Source organism: Ambystoma mexicanum, chromosome 1p (genome assembly GCF_040938575.1).
Source record: "Ambystoma mexicanum isolate Mex_15411 chromosome 1p, UKY_AmexF1_1, whole genome shotgun sequence".
Taxonomy (NCBI): domain Eukaryota; kingdom Metazoa; phylum Chordata; class Amphibia; order Caudata; family Ambystomatidae; genus Ambystoma; species Ambystoma mexicanum.
This window is the reverse complement of record NC_090921.1, coordinates 1,395,220,207-1,395,247,899: the sequence shown is the minus strand read 5'-3', so window position 1 is coordinate 1,395,247,899 and position 27,693 is coordinate 1,395,220,207. Positions and strand designations below refer to the sequence as shown.

The window sequence follows — 27,693 nt, the reverse complement described above, 5'->3', positions numbered from 1 at the left end:
GGTTTTTGGCCGAATATCATGATTTTTCCATCAGTTTGTCAAAAACCGGGATGGTATCCACCCGATTCCCAAATCCAGGACAGGGTTTTTAAACTTAAAATAGTCTTGCGACCCCGAGCGCTGCAACATGACACGGGACAAGCCACTCACATAGAAGTAGGACTACAGTTTCCCAGCTGAAGCTTTCGTCCTACTTCTATGTCAGTGGCCTGTGCCGGTTTTTTAGTTTCAAAATCTGGTCACCCTACATACTGAGGGAGAGAAGCACTCTGTAGAGCCAAAGTGGGTATGTTTGTTTTAGTCTAACGGACTACCATTTCTGCAGCTGCACTGCTGTTTGACTGTGAGTATAGTCCTAAACTAATTACAGATGATTTTTCATGCATTCCAACGAATGAAGTGTGTTATTGTCTTTATTAGTTGGACAGGATCGACCCTATGTATATAACATGCATTTTCCCTTCCTTTCTTCCTAATCATATTTGATTATTCAAGGCACAATACGTGCCTGTGACAAACCTGCAAAAAACAGGCTTTCTCTTACAGTCTGGCAGAAACGACGATGGCAACCTCTTAAGTCCCGTAACAACCCTAAGCGTTCCTGCTGGGCTGCAGTGTTATTGAAGACATCAGTCAGGGAGAGCCAGATAATTAAAGCAACACAAATGTACACGGCGACACAAATTGTTCCTTTGTGATGTTAACGTCCCGCTGAGGAAATAATGGCAGGCTGCGGTGTTCCAGAATAATAAATTCACATTTTAGCATAACGTTCACACTTCTCCTGCTGCCGACTGTAGGTGAATTAATAGTGCGTTTATAAGCGAGAGATGAGCTGCGTTGATAAAAAAACAATTCTTAACATAATATTATTTCCCCATCCGAACTGATTTTAACGTGTTGACGTGTAGGTGCTGTTGTCTTTACATTTATTTTTTGAGATGGTTAGAGTAGAATGCTGCCCCGCCGTCACGGAACACACGGTTCCACTGGCAGCAACATACAAACAACATGCACATCTCTCCCTAAAACACACACAAACACGGCCCCGCACGCACACAGACACGCGCGCACAAACACGAAAGATGTGTACATGTAATAAAGGAAATAAGGGGCACGGCAGGTGATGCTTGTGGTAGCTTGTATGCCTTTAGAGCCAGCCTAGAGCCATCGAGGTATAGCACTGATCGGGAAAGGGCATACGAATGAGCATGGTGTGGGCAGTTTATAGTACGTACACTGAAGTACGGAAATGAGTCAGTAAGTGGTTGTGTAATGGGCTCGAGATGTTTGAAAACATACCCTTGAAGCATTGAGGCTTGTTTGTCTGCTCAGTGCACAGCCTGACAGACCTCAGAGAGACCAATCTGGCACTCCCCTATCAACTGTCAGAACTGACAGAGCCTAGAACACACTATGTGCATAGAGGTTATGATATGATATGGTATGATATGATATTTATAACGGGCCTATACACAAGTGTTTCAAGGTGCAACGAGGCAGTGGAGGGGAAACAAGGGGAGGACAAGACAACGATCTTACTAGGCCTAGTGACATTGACATTGTGCAAGTGCAGGGGAAGGGGAAGGGGGTAAGTGCTGTGGAAGGGGAAGAGGAGAAGTTCAAGAAACAGGATCAAACATCAAAGAACAGGTAGTGCGGCCAGGTGGCAGTGCAAGGTTAAGTGCAGACAACAAGTGTCTGATAATTGCAGGTAGGGGCACTGTAGGGATGCAGATACAGACCCAAGTGTCAGTTGCCAGGAGGCAGTGCAAGTGTGCAGCTGGGAGGGCAGGGACCTGGGCCCATAGTTCAGAGGGTAGCCAGGAGACCAGTGCAATATCAGACAGGAGAACAGCAGGGAAGAGAAAGAGAGAAGGCAGAAACAAAGAGGAAAGTCTTGAGATGCTTTCGAAACCGGAAATTATTCTCTTCAAGTTTCAGAGATGCAGATGCAGGGAGGCTGTTCCAAAGGGAGGCACCAGCTGAAGGGAGCGATCTACATCCAACTTGTTGCTTGGAAAAGCAACTGACCCTCAAGGGGTTGGAGGTGGAGGAGCAAAGAGCTTGAGTAGGAAGGTACTTCTGAAGAGAGAGTTGGAGGTATTGTGGTTGCATGCCCCAGAAGGCCTTGTGAACATTGCAGAGGGTCTTGCTCTTGATCCTTGCAGCCACTGGGAGCCAATGGAGAAATTCCAAGGGTGGACAGATACAATCCCTGGGCTTGAAGCCAAGGACAAATCGCGCAGTCCTGTTCTGGATGAGTTGCAGAGGACAGAGAGTAGAGGCAGACAGATTTAAAAAGAGGCTGCTGCAGTAGTCAAGCCTAGAGAGAACCAGAGCTCTGGAGACAGAGAGCTTCTGGGGGAAGGAGAGGAAAGGAAGAATACCTCTGAGGAGGTTCATAAGTTTGACAAGGAAAAGCTGCACTACTACCAGAAATAAGTGGTCTATCTAGAGCAGATAATATTATCCAAAGGGAGACGATTAAGAACAGAAAGAGCAGCAGCAGTTCAAAAGACACCACACCCAGAAACAGTGAAACTGGTGCAACATTTCTTGGGGTTGTGCAATATTACCGGTCCTTGATATTTGTTTATTCAACTTACACCAAGCCCCTCCTACAGTGGCTAAAGGAAGCCCAGAAAAGGAAGGTCCCCATCATTTGGACAGCTGAGATGTTGGACTCATTTAAAGAACTTGACATCAACACACATTGCTTTATACCAAATTTGGTTGAGTATTAAACAACATTTTGACTAGAAGAGTTATGCAATTGGAATTACACAGGAAATGTATCGAAATTTCTCTTGAAAATGGGGTGAACGCCAGTAAGTCTGTATTTAATCTTATCCATTCTTTATGCAGTACTGCTCCTGTTAATTATTTCCTTTTAGGAGATATGAATTGTGAGTGCAGATTTTAGGCACAACCTAGTGCGCGGCATTAGGGTACGTTGTAGAAGAATGTACGCAATATATGTGATGTGAAATGTTATACTGATATACTCGGAGACGTTTTTATGGGAGGGCAAAAGGGACACTTGCCCAGGGCCCCCACTTTGGAGGTGGCCCCACAAGGCTAGCTGATCTGAAGAAGTAAGATTCCATTGTTCGCCAGTCTTAAATAGCACATGTTAGGATATTTTATGGGGTGCTGCTGAGGTGCTAAACTCATTGCCTTTCTGTTTTGGCAAGTGCATTCTGCCTTGACCAATTCATCATGTATTGCTTTCTGTGTTCACTGTGGTATACATAGTTTGTGTTTTCCTTATGGCACAACACTGTAGCATTCTTTCCTTCCTGTGGGAATTAGTGTTGATCATGTGCAATAGGCAATGGTGAAATGCATATTGATAAATTGGGTGCCACAATGATTCAGAAGTTAGCTCAGTGTGCACCCATTGCAGAGATATGTGTTCATATGCTAAATTAGAATATCACATTCCAGCAAGGCTGGCTGAGCCCTTCCTATGTCTGCAGTGTATAAACCTGCCTGCATATGTACTCGGTTTTGCAGTACAACATCTGCTATTATCAGCAATGTACCTGTACCAGATTGGGGTTTGCGATACAAACTAACATATCATGCGTATGGTGAAGGTCGAGAAATTGGTTTGTTCAGATGGGGTTTTGTAAAACCTAGGCAATCACCTCCAACGATGGCATAAACTGTCAGTCCAAGAGGTGAATAAGTGTCCAAATTCAAGGCTATGGAACAATAGCGTTCATGTTTGTTTCCTGGGTTTTCCAGCAGACTATACAGTGATCCTGGTTAAATCATCTAATATAAGCTACATTACTATATAAATGCTAAATTATTATTATTATTATTATTATTATTATTATTATTGTTATTATTGTTATTACTGTGCTGTCTTCTGTGAGGTTTGCCTTCTTGCATGATGCTGGTATCATTTAGCCCAGTACTTGATCTTTCTTCTTATGTAGGCCATTTGGGTGGAAGGGTTGGTAGAAAGAAGAGAGTGGACCATATGTTGCAGGCCTCAGGCAAGCATATTTTAAGGTCTGCTTATTTGACACAAAAAACGGTTTGCTGTTTGGTAAAAGTCAAAGGTTTTTATGCGCATTTATAAATGAAAATGTCACAAGCCATTGTTTTGGAAGTATTTAAAGCTTTAACATACAAAAGACAAACCCAGATTAAATGTGTTAAATCACATGCATTGGTATGCTGGTTCTTATATACTTCCCTTGATGATGGAGAGAATGAAGCTAGAATCATTCCCATTTTGCATAAAACCCTTCTATAATATTTTGTTTAAAAATGGTCATGTTTGGTAATGTGATTTGTGCACTTTCCAAGTCTGTTTTTTTATAAAATGAGATTGTTTTAGTTGATGGTAAGAACTGGAAAAGAAAGTGTTCAAATTCAGAAATTGCAGAGTTGGCACAAATCCCAGCTTCACCCCTTCACCCCTTAACCAATGTGTAATCCTAGACATCTCATTTAATATTGTATTGCATAACCTCTCAATATTGCCAGTCCCTAAAGCTTACAACATTGTCAGCTCTTCCGAGCGATTTCCTTCTCATGGTATGATCTTCATAAAAGCCTTATTCATGGTTTCACTGTCTTAATAGTGAGCATATTTATATTGCACACCACAGACATGTGTTCCTTTGGTATCTAACAGCAACACTATTTGAAAACCATATCCCACTTCTAATCTCAGTCTGTCTGGATAAAGACACCTTCCTGGTAGCTTCAAATCTGCCTCTACTATCCATGCTACGGTATGAGCAGCGTTCTCCTTCCTTCAAATTGGTGGTCTCTATACACGCATGAGCACTTTTGAATTCTGTGAGGAAGCTAGTGTGAGTTATCTGTCTATTATGGGTCACATGTACCTTTTACATATGGTCCTGCATTAATACTTCATCTACCTTCCTGGATATTATTGATAACAAGTATCCTGTATGTACTAGAACAGTAACCCCTTTGTAGATTGCTAATGTTGGTCTTCAAATGCTACTTGTTTATCATTCTGATTAGAGCAAGAATGAAGAGAGCAAGGGGACTTAAAGGGAATAAACGAGCTTAATATGCTGCAAGACAGCATATCAACCTATAGGATGTGAGCGCGACGGGTGGGGGGCGCGACCAGTAGTCTTGATCCCTTAATTCCTTTGGTATGGTGGAGGGGGGGCCCCAAAGATGTCCGTGCCCAGGGCCCCAAAAGTGCTTAAGATGGCCGTGGGTATACTTCTGTTTTATGTGTAATGTGAATTTATATATGAAAAGTTCTATGAACTGAAACATATAATAAATACATTTGTACATTTGCAAAGAACTAAAACATTTGCTTAGAAATAAACACAGTTTAGCGAACCCAGATTACAATAAGCTGTTTTTTTCTGTTCTCACATTCAAATGGCCAGATGAATGCGGATGTCCTCACCCAGAAAAAGCCACAAGGACATAAACCTCTGACGTATTACAGTGGCACTCTAGACCCAGTAATGCAAGGAGATTTCCCATGTGAGCAAGCATTTGTGGATGTAGTGTTTGCAATTCAGAAATCAGCTTCCATTGCAATGGGTTGCGCAGTGACAGTCTGTGTGGAACACGTAGTGTTTGCTATTCTGGAGAAATCAAAGTCCACGCTTAGCAGCCAACGAGTATCGGGATATGAAATGGTATCACTCCATCAACATAGTGAGATGTCACACAGTGAACCTACCAACATTTCTCGCAGACCCAGTACAGGGGAGTGATTATGCACATGATTGTGTCACCTATGAAGGCATTTTGGAAGCTCTATCACATGTCAAAGAAGGACTCATAGAGGATGGTGAGATATTTTTTGTTGACGGGTCATCAATGATCAATCAGAATTCTGGATACATACACCTGGGAATGGCAGTATTATGCTATGAGAAGGGGGAGTTGAGGTTATATCAAAAGTTAGACTGACGTTCCACTATTCTACACAGACAGCAGAGCTTGTGGCACCCATAACAGCAATTGAACTGTCTAAGGGCTGTTGTGTTACAATGTATTCAGATTCTTCATATGTCATATCAACAGTAGACTCAGGGTTGTCCAGATGGAAGACAAGAAGATTTAGGAAATCAAATCCAATGGCCTGCCAATGCAGCATGCAGGTTTACTTTCCAGAGTAATTGAGGTATTGCCCCTTTCTTCTGCATTAGCAGTTGTGAAGTGCACAGCCCATACAAAAGGTACAGACATTGATCCCTCAGGGAAATTATGGAGCAGATGGGTTCACAAAAAAAGCGGCAAACTTGCCATATGTTACAAAGGAAGTTCTTACATACACAAACATTTCACGACAACAGACACAAATCACTGAACCATACAATGCCCTACACGCGGTCCATATAGGGAAATGCATCACAACAAGAGCAAGAATAATGGACAAAAAATGGTGTTCCTTATCTCCCACAGATTTGGTATGGAGGCTAATATTTTCAGGGAAGCCTGTTATGTCCCAGGAGTTGCTTGAAGATGCTCTTGAACAATTGCTCTACCCAGCGCACACATCCAAAGAGTACATCGCAGCAGACTTAAATGAGCAACGGTTTATCCCAAATTTGCAGGAACATGTAGCAGAATGTTTTACCAATTTTGCTACGTGTCAGCATTTTACAGCAGCACATACATTAAAAACAATCAAAGCAACATTAACCCACCCCTCAGGGCCCTTTCCACATTTTCACATAAATCATTTGGATATGCTCACTAGGTATAATGGTTTTCACTATTTAATTGTTGTGGTGTGTCCATTCTCCCGTTGGCTTAACATAGGACTGTCTTCCCACAATGATGCTAAATCTGCAGCTAAATTTCTCATGCGTGAGACATTCCCACGATTGGGGATCTGTGAGGTGTTGAGGTCTGATAATGGTCCTCCGTTTTTCAACGACCTCTTTAAACAAGTAACTTCCTTATTCGGCATTAAACACAAATTGTGTTCAGTTTACCAACCCTGGCCAACGGGTTTGTTGAACCTCTCAATGGCTTATTCAAAGAACACATTGCAAAGTTATGTGTCACACTTCATAAGTTGTTGTACACTGCTTGCCTTTGGCTCTGTTTGCTTTGAGGAACCAGTCCTGTTCCGATCATCACCTGACCTCTCACGATATTGTGACAGGCAGGAGGATGTTAACACGGCTTGCTTCTGCCCGTGCTGCTTCTGATACTCACAGTTCCGCTGACATTTTGGGGGAGGAGTTTCACAGGGATCTTAGGGAACTTACCAACTCTCTCATGTTTATATCTTTGTGGTCTGGGCCCTGTTGACATCGGCTAGCCACATCAACACCGCAGTATGAAGCATCCTTGTTGCAGCAACCTCGGTTTTATTGGGGGGACACATTTTCTGTCAAGAATTTCCCTCAGACGTGGTCAGAACCACGTTTTCCTGGACCTCATACTGTCAACTGCGCTAACCTGACTGCAGTAAAGGTAGCACGGTGTAAGACATGAATTCACGTGCCTGATATCATGAGAGACAAAGGAACAACCCCTCTGCCAGGAGAAGAGAAGGGGGTGAGTTGAGACGAAAGTAATGCTCAATTGACAGTAAACTTTTTGATTTCTGTTCGTATTTTTGCGATGACCAGCCTCTTTTTCCTTGTTATCACAGCAACAGAGACCTGGAGCAATATTAAAATGTGGATTATGTTTTATTGTTGTTTTTTTTTCTCTCTCTCTTCCATTCCTTGTGTTTAATTGCAACAGAGCACAGCAAATCATGGCCATAATGTAGACATTGCTAGTTTGTTTATGAATGGAAATAAGAGGGATGTATTAAATTCAGAACGGTTCTTGAGCAGCACCAAGGCTGGACATCACACTGATACCAATAACATGTGGTGTACAACCACATGCATGCAGTAAGAAGGGAGAGGGCAAATGAGACACACTGCATCTGCTCGTTAATTCGACCTGCATAAGGCACATCCAAGATATTAGTCAAACAATTATTACCGACACAGATGACATTCTGTGTCGGCCGGTCCAGTATTAAAATTAAAGTGCCTTTATTCATGAATACCGGCACTCTACGGGACCGGCCAACTACGGGTTGGCCGGTGGGGCGCCTCCCTTACCTCCATCAGGCAGGCTCCCTACCAGCAAAAACACAGTCATTTCTGGCACCGGTATTGCTGGTGCCAGTATTGATGGCAAATCCTTTCATGATTGGGGATTTACACCTTCACTCCAGCACTCGTAATACGGCGACATTGGTGCCATTAATAGTAATAGCCTTTGCCTGTAGACTGGTGGGTTTATCACCAGGATACCAACAGGGTTATAATGAGGCCCACTGTTTGGTTCACCTGGCATTGTGTAAAGTTAGGGGATTGTTCCAGGGACATAGAATTCAGGGGACATGGGTAGATTATGGCGAGGACGATGTGGTTAATGAGGATACCTACATTAAAATAAAGAAAATGGCAGAAAATGAAGAAATTAAAGATATTGTTTTACAAAACATAGGGGCCCAGAAGGGGGAAGTTATCACTCACAACACAATACATTATTGTGTGCAAACATGAGACAGGGCATCATTTGCCTCGGTGTAGGACATGGCCACAAATCGATATACAAGGATCCCTTGGGACCATACCAATGGTGAAAGCACTATACAAATGATACAATACAATCAAGATGATTGGGTGGAAGGGTTGGTAGGATGTAGTGTAGAAGAACTGGTGGGATTTGCTGAAGAGGTGGTTGTACACACGAACAAGACCTGCCTTAGTATTTGGGAAAGTACTGTGCAGGCTTTAACATAGAAAGATGATCAAAAACATCCCTTCACAATACAAGCACTTGCACAGCCCTTTTTGTGTTTCAGATGGAAAGGCATAACTAATGGGGGATTGAATTAGGGAAGCATAACAACATTGAAGCTGCCAGCCTGTTAGGTGGGCCTGCAGCATTGATGGACTTTTATTGGGCGTGTGGCATCCAAGCCTACACCCAGCTACCACCGTGCTGGACCAGTACATGCTCCATTGTGACCCTAACCTCTCCAGCTCTTGTTATGCCGAACACAGACCTTTTGTCATTTGTTGAAAATCCTGGACATCAAGTTGATGAAGCGCTATTTTATATGCATACTAAGCATTCCCAGCAAAGACATTGTTGAGACAGTTATTTTTTACAATATTCTTCAGATCGATTGAAAGACATTGCTGTTGAGTTTCAGCTGCCTTCTAAAACAGCGGTATTAGCATAATTGACCTAAAAACATTTGACCTAAAACATTTGATCACATTTTTTTGGCCTTTTGTGTGGTCAAATTTAATTAGATATATATATGGGGGTGGGTAAGGGTATAGATTAGGTCAAGGGGAAGTGGGGGGAGGGTTTGGGGGGTCTCCCCCCACATTTTACACTGAGAAAAAAGGTCAAAGAAATTCAATCAAATGTGATTAGGTCAAATGTTTTAGGTCAAATAGACCCAAAACAAAACATCTACTTTTTTCGTGTTGCTTCTAGCACCAGGTATCCAGGCTGCAGCCAAAGCAAAATGGCAGCAGATAATTGCTATTGCAGCTCAAGAACAGAATGGGAGGGGTCTTAATTCCATAAGGGAGGGGCTTATGGCAGTGAGATTGACCACCCTGCAAAATAGGTATGTCCTCGACCTTATCACAGCTATGGAAGGTGAGGTCTGTGCCAAAATAGGGACAAGTCACTGCACATCCATGCCTTTCAAAGATGCAGTAAACGGAAGCCTTAATGATGTCATCAATGCGTTGCACATGCTACATACCACTATGGAGAATGAAAAAAGCGGGGTGGTCAAAGTGGACCGTTATTTTGACCGTTTTCTCTGACATTTTTTCTTGTGTGCCCACATGGCTCAGTATCGTTGTAAAATTACTGGTCCTCGTTCTCATAGGGGTGCTTCTTGTTTTTTGTGTCTATCAAATTATTTTGGGATGCTATAAAGGGGTTGGAAAAGGGGATGCAAGTATGGGTGCATCAACAATGTCAGTTAGACTGACGAAATATAATGGTGACATCATATCAACGTTCATGGAGAAACCTATTCATGGAAGCGCGAGGCTGAACACAGCATGGTTGAAATACATAATCCAATTGGTCCCTCAGGGACACTTTTTCATCAACCTTCAGAGCCTGAAAACTATACTGAACACTGGGTAGATTGTTATGGGGATGTTGTCATTGCTTTATGATCTGCACACCTGAGGAGTATGCACCATGTGGAGAAGGTTTACACAGGGTTTGAAAGGTTTGGATTTCAAAAGATGACTGGGATAGATGGTTGGAGGAATGGTTATCAGTTAATGGATTAACTGAAGGGAGTAGTGTAAAGGTGCAAATCCAGCACCTCAAACAACACGTGTGTAAAAGTTGAGAACATTCTATTAGCAGAAAATCACGCCCCTGGCGATGACACAACTGACATGTGTCCTTTAGCTGGCTGTCATGATTCCTGCCCCTCATGTCCCCAGCCCTCCAAGATGTCAGGCTGGAGCCAGGCCACGATCACCTACATGGCCCTCAAGGGCCTCTCCATCCCTCCAAAGAACCACTTGGAGTCAGACTTGGCGCTTGTGGCACCAGACTCACTCACTCCCATAGGATAACCTTGGGGATTGGACTTGTAGTGCACTGATGGGGACAACATGGATGCCCCCACATATTTCGGTTCCCAGAACTGCATGTGCAGTCTAGTCTTTTGGGGGTGGTTCAGCCCAGAGACACCTGGGATACCCAGAGACTATTTAAGCCACACCCAGGCTGAGAAACATGCTTTGTGTTTTCTGCACCTGCAGCGTGACACTCACCGTGTTCGGATCGGTCTCCAGTAGGCCTGAATCTTTCTTCTGCGCTCAGGTCCTGCAAGAACAAGAACACTGTTAGGAACAGCCTTACCTTGCGGTGCTTCTGCCCATCATTCATCGCTCCTTCTGTTCTGCGGGCATTTTCGGCGGTGTGATTCCTATCTCGGCACGCCGCTTCATAAGGAAAAGGGAAAAGAACAGAAAAAAGGCATTAGTAAGCATTCAGCAAATCTTCGCTTATTTTTTAAAGACTGTACGAGCTTCAAACGCTTACCTGAATCCCAGCCACTCTGGGGCAACTCTGTCTCCGGAACTTCTCATTCATCTGCAAGAGGGAAAAGACACTCCAGGTTAGCGTGGAAACATCTAGAGGCGCCGCATACCGCGCTTACTCACCGCATTTCTTCTTTATAACTGGCATCCATGCTGAAAACGTTGCGACACCCAAAAGACACAGAAAAAGAACGCAGTTCAATACAAATAAGAAAGGGGCGCAACGCGCATCGCGCTCTCACTCACCTTCAGCACTACTCATCTCAGCAGCACGTCGCCATCTCCATACGCTGGCCATCATCTAAAGAAGGAAAGGAACGAAGTTAGAGAACTGTTCAAAAGACTCATTATACTTACCTGTCGGACTCTTGTCAATGAAGTAACTAGGCTTCAACGAGCCCGCATCAATCAACGTGCCCCTGCGCTGAAAGCAGGATGGAGAGCACACTTTCCAAGAAAACAAGGTGAGCTGTGGATCAAAGGGAGGGGTTGGACCCCGGGGAAGAAGGGGTTCAAGCACACAGAGACAATAGGGAGTTAAACTCTACCAATCCTGTGTTTCAGGCCCAGTCTCCAGTCGTGTAGACAGGATTTGAGGTCGTAAGAGGTCAGAACAGGCTGAGTGACGTCCCTGTGGATACCAGGTGAGCGTTACACTGTCACATGTTTTCATAGTGCAGCACTGTATTTAGGGTAAACATAGTTTTATGGCACACACTTTCACTGCATCTCCAGAGGAGCAGGAGCTCGTATCACTGCTGGTGCAGTGACCCTCACCTCTCAGAAGTCTCACTATCTGATGTAAGCTAAGGGGGACTACTACAAATTGCATATTTTCCCTGAGTATGCAATCCGCACTTCGCTATGAGTGAACCGTGCCTAATTTGCACTGGTGATACTGCCGTGTAGCCGAAAATATCCTGTGCCATTTGTCTTAGCCAAGTACCAAGGAATCCATTGGTACACACGAGGGCCGGAACCGCTTCAAGATGGCCTCCCCTGCATTTCTGGCCTGAGCCTTCTTCGCCTATTCCACCTCAAACGAGGCTACTGCCACCGATTGGCTGAGGACACACATTTATTGCCCAATCATACGCCGGTGAGGCGTAAGCCGTGCCACTGATCGAAGGACCACGGAAACAAGGACCTGAACCTGTCCCGTACCTGTCCAGACCTTCCAGACGCCAGCGCCACGAAACTCTGTCGGTCGGTCCTTACTCTGCACCAATATAACACGCACCCTCCTCACAGTAAGCATATGTTGTTGCCCAACATGATAACATACTGTATCCCTCCCATGTTCGTAATTCACTGCCGCCATATTCAGTTCCATGTTTGCCATATTTCGTCTTGCATTCTGGCTTAATACCGCACTACTAATCAACACCAATATACCGTTCTTCAGGCCACTGTTAACTTATAACGCCTGCCGACTGAATGACCGATTTGCGTTGCTGCACTCGTCTAATATCATGAATCCCCATGTCCTCACAAGTATATTTACAGCTTTCCATTATAATGACACTGAGTGATATTTCAGCCCCACCTTAGCATCCTCCCCGATTTTACTTCTCCAGTGATCTTGTACTGCACACGAGGGAACTGTTCGCTAATATTCAGTGCCTGCTCTCATCACTAGTATCTTCCATGACAGCTTCTCTACCAATGATCTGCCTGATCTAGCTGTAACATGCATCCTATCTAGCCCAGCATGGCCTGCCGCAGCTGTGTTTTGCCTGCCTCAGTTGTTTTGCATTTAGCCATAGCACTGCCCAATCTGATTGCCTATACCTACTTTTGCCGACTGCCTGATTCAGTTGTGTTTTGCCTGATTCAACTGTAACTTGCATCTCATCTAGCCTAGCACGGCCTGCGTCAGTTGTGCTTTGTATTTGGCCTAAATACTGCCCACTCTGATTGCCTATACCTACTTTTGCCTACTGCCTGATTCAGTTGTGTTTTGCCTGATTTAACTGTAACTCGCATCTCATCTAGCCTAGCACGGCCTGCCTCAGTTGTGCTTTTTATTTACCCTAAATACTGCTCATTCTGATTGCCTATACCTACTTTTGCCTACTGCCTGATTCAGTTGTGTTTTGCCTGATTTAACTACAATATGCATCTTATCTAGCCTAGCATGAACATATTAATACTAGCCTTACTGAACGCGCCTAAATCACTTTTTGCAATCCATACAAGCCTATTCTCAATTTGACACTCTCAGTAACTGAATAAGATCACTGTAATCTTGATTTCAACCTATTGATGCTATTTGTTACCAGTTTTGACCAAATGTGATTATTCCCTCTTTCTCTACAACTGGCACCTACCCTTCTGAAACCATCTCCAACCTATGCCTGCACTAGCTTTAAACAAATTCTAAACTTGACCTGCCCCAGGCAAACGGATGACCATGAGTAAAATCCATAGGACACAGGCCACCCCTTGTTTCAATGACCACATGCTCCCCTAAGGATAGAAATCTGAGACTGAGTTCTAGACTGCCTCGCATTTATGAACCAAAAACTATATATACTAGCAGATGCTCAATACGCAATGTAGCCCATCCTCCCGAACTCCCCACCAACGTGATCAACACAAAAGGACCTCCAATCTCTTCCCTGCGCAACCAGCCACTTTAACCAAAAGTCATTGCACAGGTCAGATATTCACAACCTCACACCCCCTCACCACCAAAACGAATAAAACCTTGCTTCTATTAGGATCACTTATCAATGCCAGAACTGTGATAGCAATGCCGCTGATATTGCAGACACCCTAGCTAATGAAAACCTTGACCGACTGGCTATTACCAAAACCTGGCTCCACGAGGCTGCAGGACCTGCTCTTATGATAGCTGTACCAGAGGGCTACCAGATATTGAGAGCAGATTGACCTAATGCCATAGGTGGCGGACTGGCCATCATCTCCAAAACAAACCTTCCCGTTATATTAGCTACACCTCCATCCTGCCAATCCTGCGAGATACTTACAGCCAAACTCCCTCTCTCCAATAATCATACACTCACTAGCCACTTGGTATATAGACCCCCAGGACCATTAGGCTCTTTTGAGGACGACATAACGTGTCTCCTAACTAACAATACCAAGGACCAAGCACAAATCCTGATACTGGGAGATTTCAATCAGGGATTCAACGACATTGGTGACAAACACGCCCAATCAGTCGCTGCCCTCTTGAAGGATCACGGAACAACACAAAGAGTCTCTGCTCCTACCCACAATAAAGGAAGAATCCTAGACTGGATTGCCGATCTGAACTGCAACATTAACATCACTAATACTATTCCGCAATCCTGGACCGACCACTCTCTAGTAACCTTCACTGCCACGTTAGACCTCACACGTCACAACACCATAACTATGTCACCGCCTCTCCCAACCAGAAGTAAAAAAGACATTGCAGCAGATAATAACACATCTAGCAACTCAGACCCAACTACACTAGTAAAAGTCTTCAATGAGGCTATGACCAAGGCTCTGGATGCTACGGCACCGATCAAACTTCGTAAAGGTAGACAGAAATCCCACATTAATGCTTGTTTCACACCCCAACTCAAAGAACTTAGACTACAAAAAAGGAAGTTCCAGTCAATCTGGCGTCACTCACCACTGACGAGAACAAGGCCAAACTCACCAACCTATCCAAACTCTATAAGAGTGAAATAGTCAATTCTAAAAAAAATACCTTTAATGGCAGAATATCCAAGGCAAAGTCAGACACCAAGGAACTATTTTCCATCCTCTGGGAAATAGAATCACCAATACCACAGGTCGGCAACACTCCTAAGGACAAGCTCTGGTGTACTGGCATACAAAATGCGCTTTCAAATAAAATCTCTTCGCTCCAACTTAAAATAGCCAATAAGAAAGCGTCACTGGCTGCCCCAGAGCACATACCTCCCCCTAAAATCTCACCAGACAGTCTCACCTCACCCTTTAGTTTTAAGAAAATTTCCATTATTGAGACTGAAAAAGTCATACTCTCACTAAAACCATCTAACTGCAAAAGAGACAATTGCCCAACGTAAATATAAAGGATGCAGCTAGAGACTTAGCTCCCTTCATCTCCAAGCTCATCAATGCATCATTCAAGCAGAACCTAGTCCCCAACAACCTTAAAGAATCTTTGGTACTCCAACTACTTAAAAAACAAACCCTAGACCCATCCATCTCTACCAACTACAGACCCATCACCACAGTCCCATTTTTACTTAAAATTATTGATAGAGTAGCATACTTATAAATACAGGACTGTGGTCCCCTAGTCTCCAGTGTTTCTTCAAATAAGTGGTGAGGAAAGTACAAGAAAACATAAACAGCAATGACGCAAGGCGACTTGCAAAAATCCTCAGTGGTTAAAAGACAAGCATATAAAAATAACAGGACTACCTAGAATCCAACCACCTACTAGGATCACATCAGTCTGGCTTCCGCCCCCTCCACAGCCCATGAACAGCCTTAATAGACCTTAAGACCCAAATTGACGAGTTGAAGGACAATGCAAAATCAGCTTTGCTACTCCTCCTTGACCTATCTGCAGCCTTTGACCTGGTGGATCATGCAGTCTTATGCAACCACCTCAAGTCGGCTGCCTATTTTTCAAGTGATGCCATAACCTGGATCCAGTCCTTCCTTGCCAACCGTACAATGAGAGTCTTCTCCCCATCAGCAGCTGCTGATCCCATACAAGTCTCCTGTGGTGTACCTCAGGGTTCATGTGTATCTCCTACCCTGTATAATATCTGTACTAAGCCCTTGTTTGACAAGTTAGACAGACTGGGTGACACCTACACCAACTATGCAGATGACACCCAGATCCTCATTCCCCTTTCGGGTGACTTCTTGGAGGACTCGGTCTTAGTAAACAAGATATACCTCCTCATTTAGGAATGGATGGCATCCCATGGCCTCTGCCTGAACTACGACAAAACGGAGCTACAGATCCTATGTTCAGAGACGGCTATTAAAAAACTAAACCCTAGCTATGTATCATTCAACATTGATAACAACATTATCTAAGTGATGCCGGTATTCAAAACTCTAGGCTTTTACCTGGACTCGGCTTTTACCCTTAAGAAGCAAGTCAACTCACTAGCATCTTCAACAGCTTAGACTTGTAAGCTGATCCGAGCATGCAGACCGTTTCTCTCTGAAACGAGCTGCATCACACTGGCCAATGCACTTATATTATCCAAACTAGATTACTGCAATGCCTTATATGCACGATCTAATAAATATATCACAGACAAACTTCACAGACTCCAAAAGAATGCTCTTAGAGCTGCCTTAAACATCCCTAACAGAGAGCACATCTCCAGTTACAGAAGAAATGTCCACCAGCTTAAGATTAACAATAGGATCCTCCTTAAAACACTCTCTCTCACGTCCAAATGCCTAAACAACATAGCTCCACCTTATCTGGCTGAAAGAATTAATAGGAGAATCACTGCCCGTCCCGTGAAATCTGCCAACAATAACACCCTGGTAGTCCCTAGATTTAAACCATCCACATCGGGCGGCTCTAGCTTCCCAGTCATAGCTGCCCAAACATGGAATACTCTCCCCCATGATCTCAGAACTGACCAACCATACTTGAGCTTTAGACGAAAAACCTTAACATGGATCCGGACCAACGACTCCCATACCCTTCCATAATTGCCTCTCCTCTCGCTACCTAGACCCCTTCCTCTTGCAACTTGATAAATACCAGGCCACCGCTTGCACTGTACCTGTCACCTCTATCTCCATCCAATATCTCATACATGTTATTGACGACTCTCTCTAATGTTATTATAAATGTATGTGACCACCAACCTCACCGTAGCTTGGCTGCCGTTAATCGCCTTGTACACAATGCATGTATGTTCTTCACTGTAAGATGTAATGTCATTAATTTTCGGTAACTAAGCTATAAATATACTTGTAATGCTCGCGCCCAGCTACCTAAGGGTCTTGGTTGCGCTATATTAAATAAACAAACAAACAAACAAACAAACAACAAACCAACTGCATTTAACTCTGTTACACTTTGCCGCAATTTTCCGCAACTCACTGCACTCTGCCACACTTATTTTTTGTTGCATTTAGTTTTACAGCACTGCAAGCATTGCACAGGAAATCACATATATAGCAAACTATTTCTTTCGTTACATTTTATTTCTATCATTATGTATATTAGGTAAGGATCGTGCAGTTTGGATTTGTTTTAGGAATGTAGTTTGAGCTTTATTAGGTATAGTTTTTAGTTGTCGCAATGAGCAAGAGGTCAGCCATGTTGGAATCAAAGCAGTAGTAAAGCTGCAGTATTATTCGATACAAACGGGCTAAGCCATATTAGTGAATGATGGTCATCTAATTAAATGTTATTCTCTGCTGCTGTGCAGAAAGCCGAGGCAGCCAAGGTCAGAATGAGAAGGGGGTGCCAGGGAAGGGCGGATGTGCCCAGAAGCTGAAACTGGCCTTGAGAGACCAGGTGCCATCCCAGGAGATAAGTGAATAAATACACAATAGTAGCCAAGGGCACATCGTAATTTGTGCAGAGTTCCCAGACAGTGGTATTGCCAGAACATGAAACTGAGCTCTGAGCACATCACCCCCAATGGGAGTAAAGAACAATAACAAGCCTTGGCAATTCCAAGAAATAACACAAATTGCATTTAACAAGAAGGGCCTCACACATGTTTTTTAGACAGCTATTCATTAGGAAGAGCTGGCTAGAAGGCCGTGTTCCAGAGTTGTAACATGTATCAAGATGGGAGTAGCTTCATGTGCAGGTGCAGAGGGATGGTTGGCCAAGAGGTCCAATTATGGGAAAGGGGGGCACAGTTTTCCTTGGGAGGGAGTGATATCTGGCCTTGCTGATCTTTACTCGCACAAGGATTTGTTGGTCTGGGTCAGATGCTAACGCCTGAAATGTTTCTAAAGTTATTGTCCAATTAAGAAAGATTTTCTTATCCATTGTAATTTTAAAATATGTTGACCAATGAAATGCCTATTTTTGTGCTGACCCTGTAATTATATCATTATTGAAAGGTGGTATTTCCTTAAGTCATGAGAAGCAAATCTTCGAATCAGATCCTTCAATGTACTCTAAGGCCCCCATGACGAGTGACCAATACAATTGTTACGATTAGAATAGTTATTGTATTTTCAGTTATACAAATATTGTGTTTTCCAGCTATAAAAACTGTACCCTGGAAAGGGCGCATCGAATTTGTTTTTGTTCAGTTCCATGGAGATGTTTGAAACTCCCGGCCAAATTTGCAATTAAAACTTGTTCTTTCGTGCAACTTTTGTGTTACTTTTAGATCATTTTTGGGGTACTGTGCCTTTGCACTTCACCTCGAGCCACAGGTTGGGGAAGGGTCAGTATCCCAAAATGATAATTATCCCTCCTGTGAGCTACACAGCTATTAGCACATAGCAATGCATGTTTTGGAGTTGTGAAATGAAAAACGTTACTTTAGAAGAAACTCAAGTAAATGGGAAATTGTGTTAGCAAACGTAGGGGCCAATTCTTCGCAGAAGTAGCGCAGAGAGGGAGCGTGCGCCATGCGTGTGCCAGGCGCAGTGCAAAACAGCATTTTGGCGCACGCGTATTCATGAATTTCCCAAGCCATTTGCAGCCGTGGCGCAGTGAACATCCAGAAGCGCCAATTACACCCCCAAGAACGCCCCTTGTGCCAGAAAGAGCCATAGAAATCAACAACACGGCGCAAAGAGCTGCGCTATCCCTGGACCAGCATACAGCCCCCCTTCACCGCACACCCTTGAATACGCATACACCACTTGTGCCAGTCAAATCCCGTAAAAAGGGCTTACCGTAATCCCGCAAATACGCCTACCCGCTCGTGCCAGCCAAATCTCGTGAAAATCTCCTTGTGCACCCCTTGAATTTGTGAGCTCTGCAGAGTGCCAACAAGGATTAAACATTTTCTGCCAAAAGCCACTGGCAGGCAGAAAGATTTGACACTTTATCGTCCTCCGCACAGTACAAACTTACTGGCCGCCTCTGCCCTACTAGTCGCCCCAGCATCAAAAAGGACGAGTTCCACTGTGTTGACACATCTTGAATCAACTGCAATTCAGGCAACCCTAGATCTTTTTGTAGTGTGTGCAGGCAGGACGTGGCGGATCTAGAATGTTTGAAGTGGCCTACAAGTTTTCTTGCATGCGCCATCATGTCCGACACAGATCTTTGCACAAAAAGGCCATCATGGATGCAAAGCTGTAGGGTGTGAGCAAAACAACCCACACTAGATAAGTCTGCTTCTCTGAAGGCCTTGCACATGTTAGCAGCATTATCCCGAAGAATGATGTGCACTTTGGAATGGCTAATTTGCCACCTCTCTAGCATTTCTTGGAATGCTAATCCTATTTTGGCACCAGTATGGCTTCTGCCAAAAGCCTCGCACTGCAACAAAACTCTACGCCTTTTCATGTTGCTGGCCAGCCAATGCCCTGTTAAGCTCATATAAGATTTCACAGTGTTATCAGATGTCCAAATGTTCACAGTAAATGCAATTTTCTCAGCCCTCTGAACCTCTGAAGCAATAAACTGGCTCACTTTCTCATACAGGTCAGGGATGATGCGTGTTGAAACATATTTACGTGATGGTACTTTGTACCTAGGCTCCAACCTATGGAGTAAACGCACAAAACCGATATCCTCAACAACAGAAAATGGTTGCAAGTCTAGCGCTATCATTTCGCCAATACTGCGATGCACCGCATGTGCAGAAGGGCTGTCCAGAGGCCACACTTGTTTTTTGTCCAGATAATCTTTAATGGACAGCTGTGACAATGCCCTCTTGCACTTTGCGGGAGACACATTGCTGTTGATTCTCCCAACAACTGCCTCTTTTTTCCTTCCATATTGGACATAGTCATTGTGATGTTTGGACCGCAGATGGTTGGTCAGTGCTGATGTGCTGTGCTGTCTCGAGTTAGCAGATCCACGAGACAAAACCGCAAGGCGCACAGAACACACTGCCTTGGAGTTATCATCCATTTTAATGGTAAAGTAATCCCACACAGGGCTGGTTTTCTCCTTGGTGCTACTCATGCCGACAACGAAGGGGGTTCTGCAGCTCTGGGCGAGGGATAGGGTTTCTGCTGGGCGCGTCTCCTAGCTGTTGCTTGTGGCCCTTTAGGGAAATCAGAAGATCGTACTGGTGACAAAGAAATGTAAAGCAAAAGACAAACTTAAGAGTACGTTTCGGCAGGGCAGTACTGCATGATGGCTCTGAAGTGGTATTGGGGTTCCCTTTAAAAATGTTTTTGAAAAAGTCTTTTATCAAAAATAACTATGTAAAAAATGAAATATGAACGACAAAAACCAAACTTGAAATTGCCAGGAGTTGAAGGAGCCATTATGTACATCCATTGACGGCGGCAAGCAGAATATAGCAGTCTTTCATTTAATCAGGCATATGCACTGAGTGGTAACCTCCCACCTCAAGCTTCCCCTGAATAGTGAAACCCCCATAATACTCACCAGGATTGTAGGCACTAAGCATGCATCTGCATCAAGGTGGTGTAAATCCGTCTCAGGGGTGAGCTTCCTTGGTAGGTGCTGCGTCTTTTCTGGGCTGTGGTATAACTAAAGTAAAGAAAAGGATGATGTTACTGCTAGACAAGTGTTGCAGGATTAAGAAAATGCACAATTTTTCTACTCATCACATTTTGTCAAAACAAGTCTACAAGAACAAATAAATGGCCCAGGACAACTGGATCATAAGGAAGAATTCAGAAGATCAAGAAACTCTATGGCCTAAAAGGAACAAACTATGAGACTCTTTGGGACGCAGAAGTCCCATGACAGCCAGCGGAACTGAGATTCACTTATAAAACATTTCAGACACGGAACTCTATGGAGGGCAAGGCTAAAAGCAACTCTGGGGGGTGCTCCTGCAGGGACATCATGGGACAATGGAGGGGGTGGGGGACATGGGAGATCATCATGGGACAATGGAGGGGTGGGGGAAATGGGAGTACATTGCGGGACAACAGAGGGGGTGGGGGGACATGGGAGATCATGGGACAATGGAAGGGGTGGGAGGGCTCATTTGAATTTGATGCCGCCGGAGTGGGCAAAGTGCCCCGGCGGCCTCATGAGTCTGGGGGCCGCTCCTGCAAGAGCGGCTCCCCCATTGCATAACAATGTCTAACAATGTCAGGCCACCAGCTTTGCACTGGTGGCCCGACCATTGAGTATAATATTGCGGTGAGGCCGCGGGGGTTCCCTGTGGCCCCGCGACCTCACCGTGCTGAAGGGCAGGGGGGGCACATTTGAAATCGAGGCCGCCGGGGTGGGCAAAGTGAGTCTGGGGGCCGTTCCTGCAGGAGCGGCCCCCTATTGCACAACAATGTCGGGCCACCGGCTTTTCACTGGTGGCCCGACGAACAACAATGTTATTGCGGTGAGGCCGCGGGGGTTCCCTGCTTCACCATGCTGAAGGGGCGGGGGGGCCTCGTAAGTCTGGGGTAATGTCGGGCCACCGGCTTTGCACCTGTGGCCCGATCAGCATGAACAATATTATTGCGGTGAGACCGTGGAGGTGCAAATTCTGAGGCTGGTTCCTCTGTGGTCAGGCTGCAGAAGCCAATAGGCAAACAGCTTGTTTGGCTTCTACAGCCTGAACACTGTAAAACTTTCTATGATTGGCTGTCATCTCCCAAACAGGGAGAGGGCAGCTAATCATAGAAAGTGGACTTCGGCTTTGAGTCACTATGCAGAAACTATTCTGCCGAAGCCGGATAGCTGTATTTCAGCTGAACTTCGGCAGAATAGGGACTCGAAGTCGGTACAGCCCTAGTTTGTTGTTTGTGCGCACTTTTATGCTGCACAGGGGTGCTTATGCCAGCTTTCGCCTGGCATACGTGTTTCTGGCTTTGCGTGTCTTTTGCCGTGCGCGGATTTGCCCTGTTCAATTCCATGAATATGTGGTGTTAGCACGCATGTGGGCGTTGCGAGGATTACGCAGCCGGACTTCCCCTGTAACGCCCACATTTTCATGTGTTGTTCCCCATTCTGCATGTTCTGCCCCCTTTTTAGGTGTGTGCGCTGGACAGTGTGCGCCTTCACTGGGCGTCTCATGCACAGCCTTCGGGATGACGCAATTACGTGTGAGACATGCGCAGATTCGGCGCAGGTCCCAGGTAAGCCACGCGCAGTGCCTTCCATGAATCGGGAAACGGGCGCTTGAGAGGGCTTTGCATGCGTGCTCTGCAATTTTCACGCTTGCGCCCCTGTTTTCGCTGCACATTAATTCCATGAATTACCCTCTAAATGAGGTTTCATTTTGTAGTATTTAGTAGTATTTAAATAACAAGGTTGTCTTCATAAGTTAAGCGTTTTATTTGCAAACTTGGTTGACATTTACCAGGTTTAAAATAAACATTCATTACATTCAACGTATAAGTAAATGATTTCTCTAAAAGAAAGTAAAAGCATTTTCCCAAGTTTTAGCTTTTCTTTGGGTCATTTAGAGTGTCTTGTTGAATTAAATCTTGCCCTAAAATTGCATTCGAGTTTCCCTGTCTACTTTTGCAGTGGGAACATTCAGAATACAATCAATACCCTGGGGCTCATTACGTGTTGGCTGGTGCAGAATAAACGTGCCGGTATTACCCTATCCTGGCACAATTTCCGCACCGGCCAACTACAGGTTTGCTGGTGAGGTGAGCAGAATGACCTCCAGCTAATACCGGCACCTGTAATACTGGCAAATCCCTCCAACGAGTCCAATGGGACTCCATGGAATAGGGATTTACCACTGTCACCGGCAGAGTGCCAGTAACAGTATTACCATTTGGCAATGAGGGCCATTAACTGCACTCAGAGCATTCATATTGCCTGAAAGGAGTTCAATGGGAATCTCCTTTTGGTAGTAAGTGTTGCCTTTCAGTAAAACATTCAAAAGGATACCAATAAAGCCAAACTTGGATAGTAAAATAATACATATATCAGGTTATAATGGTATAAAATTATCTCTGACTGAACGGAGATCATTTTTATAGAACTATTTCGACAAGTAAAGGCCCAGTTGACATAAAAAATGACTCTGATATCTTTGGTTTTGGGGCAGAGGTGCTATATCTTGGCCTCAGAGTGTGCAAAATGCTGTGGTCACTTATCAGCAATCTTCATCACTCTTGAGCTAATTCTGCTCCAATTAGTAATTGTGCAGCGCAGTGCCATTATGTGTAGGAATACATGTATGAGGCACCATGCCACCACATTTTTGTCATTTGCATGGCAGAGTACAAATGTGCTGGGCAAAAGGCAGCGTACATGCATGTACGCTGCCTTTTGCCCTGCACATTTGCACTCCACCGTGCAAATGAGTAAATGATGCCTAACATGCTCGCATGGCAGGCAGTGTTTACAATTACAGTTAAATGCTGCCTAACATGCCCATGGTGTGCAGCGTCTATTTGTAATTGTAAACAATGCCTTCCAAGCAAGCATGAAGGACAGCGTTTAATTGTACAAGCTGCCTGCCATTCGAGCAAGGCAGGCAGTGTGTACAATGGGTCCCTATGGAGTCTGCCAGCTTTATGATATGATATGATATGGCATTCATAACGTGCCGATACACAAGTGTTTCAAGGTGTGATGAGGCAAGGGAGGGGGAACAAAGGGATGACAGAGACAATGATCTTACTAGGCCAGGTCACATTGAGTTTGTGCAAGTGCAGGGGAGAGGGGAGGGGAAAAATGGGACGGGAAAGGGGAGGGTGCAGTGCAGTACATGGGATCAAACAATAAAAGCAGTGCGGTCAGCTCAGCTGGTGGCAAGTGCAAGGGTAAGTGCAGACAGCAAGTGTCCAAAGTGCTGGTAAGGGGACTGTAGGGATACAGATACAGATCCAAGTGCAAGGGTTGCCAGGGGGCAGTGCAGGTGTGCAACTTGTGCGGCAGGGAGCTGGGCCCGAGATTAGTGGGGCCAGGTGACCAGTTCAGTTTCAGTTTCAGCCGGGAAATCAGGAGGGGAGAGGAAGAGAGAAAGCAGAAGCAAAGATGAAAGTCTTGAGGTGCTTCCGGAGATGGTTCTCCTCAAGTTTCAGAGAGGCACGAGGGAGGCCCCAACCGAAGAGAGAGATCTACCACCAACTCATTGCTTGGAGAAGCGACTGACCCTGAGGGAGTGGGAGGCGGATGAGCGAACAGCCCGAGAAGGAAGATATTTAGGATGATGAGACCCCAGGCCCCAGAAGGCCTTGTGGACAATGCACAGGGTCTTGAACTTACTCCTCTCAGACATTAGGAGCCAGTGCAGGGATTTCAGTGCTGGAGGGATACGATTCCCTGTGCTTGAGACCAAGGATAAGTCTCACAGTCCTGTTCTGGATGAGTTGCAGGGGGCGAAGAGTAGTAGCAGGCAGATTAAGAAAGAGGCTGTTGCAGTAATCCAGCCTAGAGAGAACCAGAGCTCTGGAGACAATGAGCTTCTGGGGGAAGGAGAGGAACGGAAGAATATCTCTGAGGAGGTGCAGTTGATAGTGTGACTTCTTAGAGACGTCAGATATGTGAGGAGAAAAGGAAAGTGTGGAGTCGAAGATAACCCTGGAGTTTTTAGCCTCAAAGGTGTGAGATGGAAGAGGCCCATGGGAGGCCGGCCAGAGAGTGACAGGAAAGGAGGGAACAGGTGTGCCGATGAGGAGAATCTCCATGTTACTGGCATTGAGGCAGAGATCGTTGGCGGTACACCACTCCTGGATGGCAGACAGACAGTCAGAGATGAGAGAAGGAGAAGAGGTGGCAGAAGGGAGCCTGAAAACAAGCAGAGTGTCATCCGCATAGCACTGAAAGTTGGGGTAGAGAGTGGCAATGCAGTGGGCAAGAGGTGCCAGGTATTGGTTGAACAGCCAGGGAGAGAGGTTAGACCCTTGGGGAACACCACATGCAGAGAGAGAGATAGAGGAGAGGAAGGACCCTAGTTTGACCTGGGAGGGTTTATCTGAGAGGAAAGGGGTCAGCCAGGCCAGAGTCTGATCGGTGCTATCCAGGTTATCACGGAGCAGGTTGAGCAGGATGGCATGGTTGACCGTGTCAAAGGCAGAAGAGAGATCAAGTAAGATGAGGACACAGGGGGTATTGGAATCAAGGTTGGAGAGAAGGTCTTCAAGGATTTTCAGGAGAGTAGTTTCCATGTTTCTGGCTGCTCTGACGCCAGACTGATGGTCATGGAGACAACCAACAGATTCAGTATGAAGCTCGGAGATGGCCCGCTTTTCCAGGAGTTTGCCCAGGAAAGGAGTGATGGAGATCGGGCAATAGTTAGCCAGTCAGGAGGGGTCGGCTTGTGCATAAAGCCGGTAAGATCCATAGTGATCCCCATCATTTGCACTGGCAAGAAATTGCATGCCGATGTGAATGCTGTTGCATTTGTATGGAGGAGAGGAATGATAATGATGTGTGTGTATTTATATAGCACTTTACTCCAAAGAAGGGATGCAGCGGAAAACGCAAGTTGTGTTCCGCCCCTCCTCTCCACCATACGAATGGACGAACATGTGGCATGGTGTGAATTAAAGGCTTTTACACCTTTCATTGCCTCCAAGCCACAGAGTAAAATGAGCTCCACTGAATCCTATCCTGGCTTGTCATAGTCCTACTTATCTGAGGTCGACCACCGCTTTTAGAAAGGCACTTCTTTTCCTCAACCAATTTTTGTTTTTCTCCCACAAAGTGGAACAGTATAAGACACACCACCCTAAGCCATTAATCCTGTGCCCCATACCTCACCAGGGTGCAATCTGACTACTATGATAACCTGTACGGGATGGTCAGGTGGGTTGCTGGACTGTGATGATGACGATTACAGGTAATTGATCTGTGCATTATCCTTTCATCTCTTTCCTTCCTCACAGTCTCGAATCTGTTATCTGAGGACATACCAAGCATTGACAAGGGATTTGGTCATACCTCACGCAGAGCCGAAAAATACTGCAACAATTATTTTTGAGCAGATTCGATGTTCATGTGCTAAAAAGTAATCTCCTTTCCTCTGTAGTGTCTTGTTTATATTTGGTTTCGCAGAAGATGTGCTTCTCTCATGTTTGGCCAACATGTGTTCTTTGCTTTTTCTTTTTCATAACATAAAATGTATTGAGGTTTCACTAGATGAGAAAAGAAATACTTTAAAAAAACAATTAACATGCAGTGTAGCTACATAATTGACGTCTGCCCCCCCCCTCACCCACCCCAATCGAGATTCCCACTCCATCCATTTAGGCCAAGCTTGTCTATGGGAGCGGATTTTCGGTGCCTTCAATTACATGTGATTTGTGCAATTTGAACATTAAAACAGTAAACAGAGTCTAATGATAGACTGAAAGTGTTATCAACCTTAATGTGAACCTACACAATTCTAACTTGATTGCCAAAACAATATTAAGAGAAGATTAAATAGATCCACAATCGGGCTTGATTTTGTACATGTCCTGCTTTGAATTGCATTGAAAGCCTCATTTCAACTTTCATTTGGCATTTCCATACTTATTGTCAGGTTTTCCAACCTTAAATTCATAATTCAAATTCTTTTCATGATTTATTCGGTCTTGTTAATGAGCTATCTCACGAGTACATGGATTATAGTTCATTCATGATGTTGACTTTATTTACTCCATTCCTTCATATATGTCTACAGGGCGTTAATAGATACATTTCGATATACAAAGCTGATGGAACTATCGGGAAGCTACCCCCAAGGACAGACTTCTGGAAGGCAGCGCACCAATGATTCACTAACAGCTTGTGGTGAGACAAACGTTATGTGGAGACTTCCAATGGACCGCTCTGCGAGTCTCTTGTCATCGAGACCCGCCACCCCCCTTCAGTTGTGCCCAACAGACAGCCATGCCCCTCATGGCGTGTCCAGAAATTTCCGGAAAGGAAGGGGAACACTCTATTGCTTTATCAATTAACTTAAACTATGCATGAAGATTGTGCTAATTGGTGAGCCAGCCCAAAATCTACGAATAAAGAATCCATCTGGATCAAAAGAGCATTGATGAAACCCAGTGGATGAAGATCAGATTGGTAAAGGGTATGAAGATGAAGGTGCAAGTCCCCCCTTCAGAACAAAGGAAGCGGAGGCACGTAACACCAAATGGTCTGGAAGGAAATGGGGGAACCCAGTTCCTGATTTCTACAAGTAGGACCTCAGCCATTAATAAACATAGAGGGACATCCCAGTGGGGCCCAGAAGCTTGAAGCACCAGTGGCAGATCTCAGAAGCCAAAGGGAGATCTGACTCTGGGCCTGGAGAGAAAAGCGTTCTTTGGCATTCAAAGCGCATACATTTTGATAGGGCCTATCCATTCCCAGGTTTTATAGCAAGAATGCTGATAACCCCCTTTGAAGGAATTCCAGAACATTAAGATAGTCACAGGAAAGTGGAGAGTGAACCCACACCATGATGTAAGAATACCCCAAAGCTAAGTGCAGACTACTGGTAATACCCAAACAGATCTGGGAAGAAAAGACCGAATTTCAAAAGAATAAATTTGGGATGCCAAATTTGAACGTGACATATGTGGGGGGAAGTGTAATGTCAATAAAAAATGTTGA

At 44.7% G+C, this 27,693-nt stretch overlaps 1 long non-coding RNA gene across 3 annotated transcripts in view; it reads left to right on the top strand.

The window, feature by feature from the left end:
* Positions 1–235: 235 nt before the first annotated feature.
* The window catches only part of LOC138454866 (uncharacterized), a 388,570-nt gene continuing 361,112 nt past the window's right edge, over positions 236–27,693 (top strand). For all 3 annotated transcript variants that reach the window (XR_011261539.1, XR_011261527.1, XR_011261533.1), the window contains exon 1: positions 236–343. This is a non-coding gene — a long non-coding RNA (uncharacterized lncRNA). The remainder of the gene's footprint in view (positions 344–27,693) is intronic.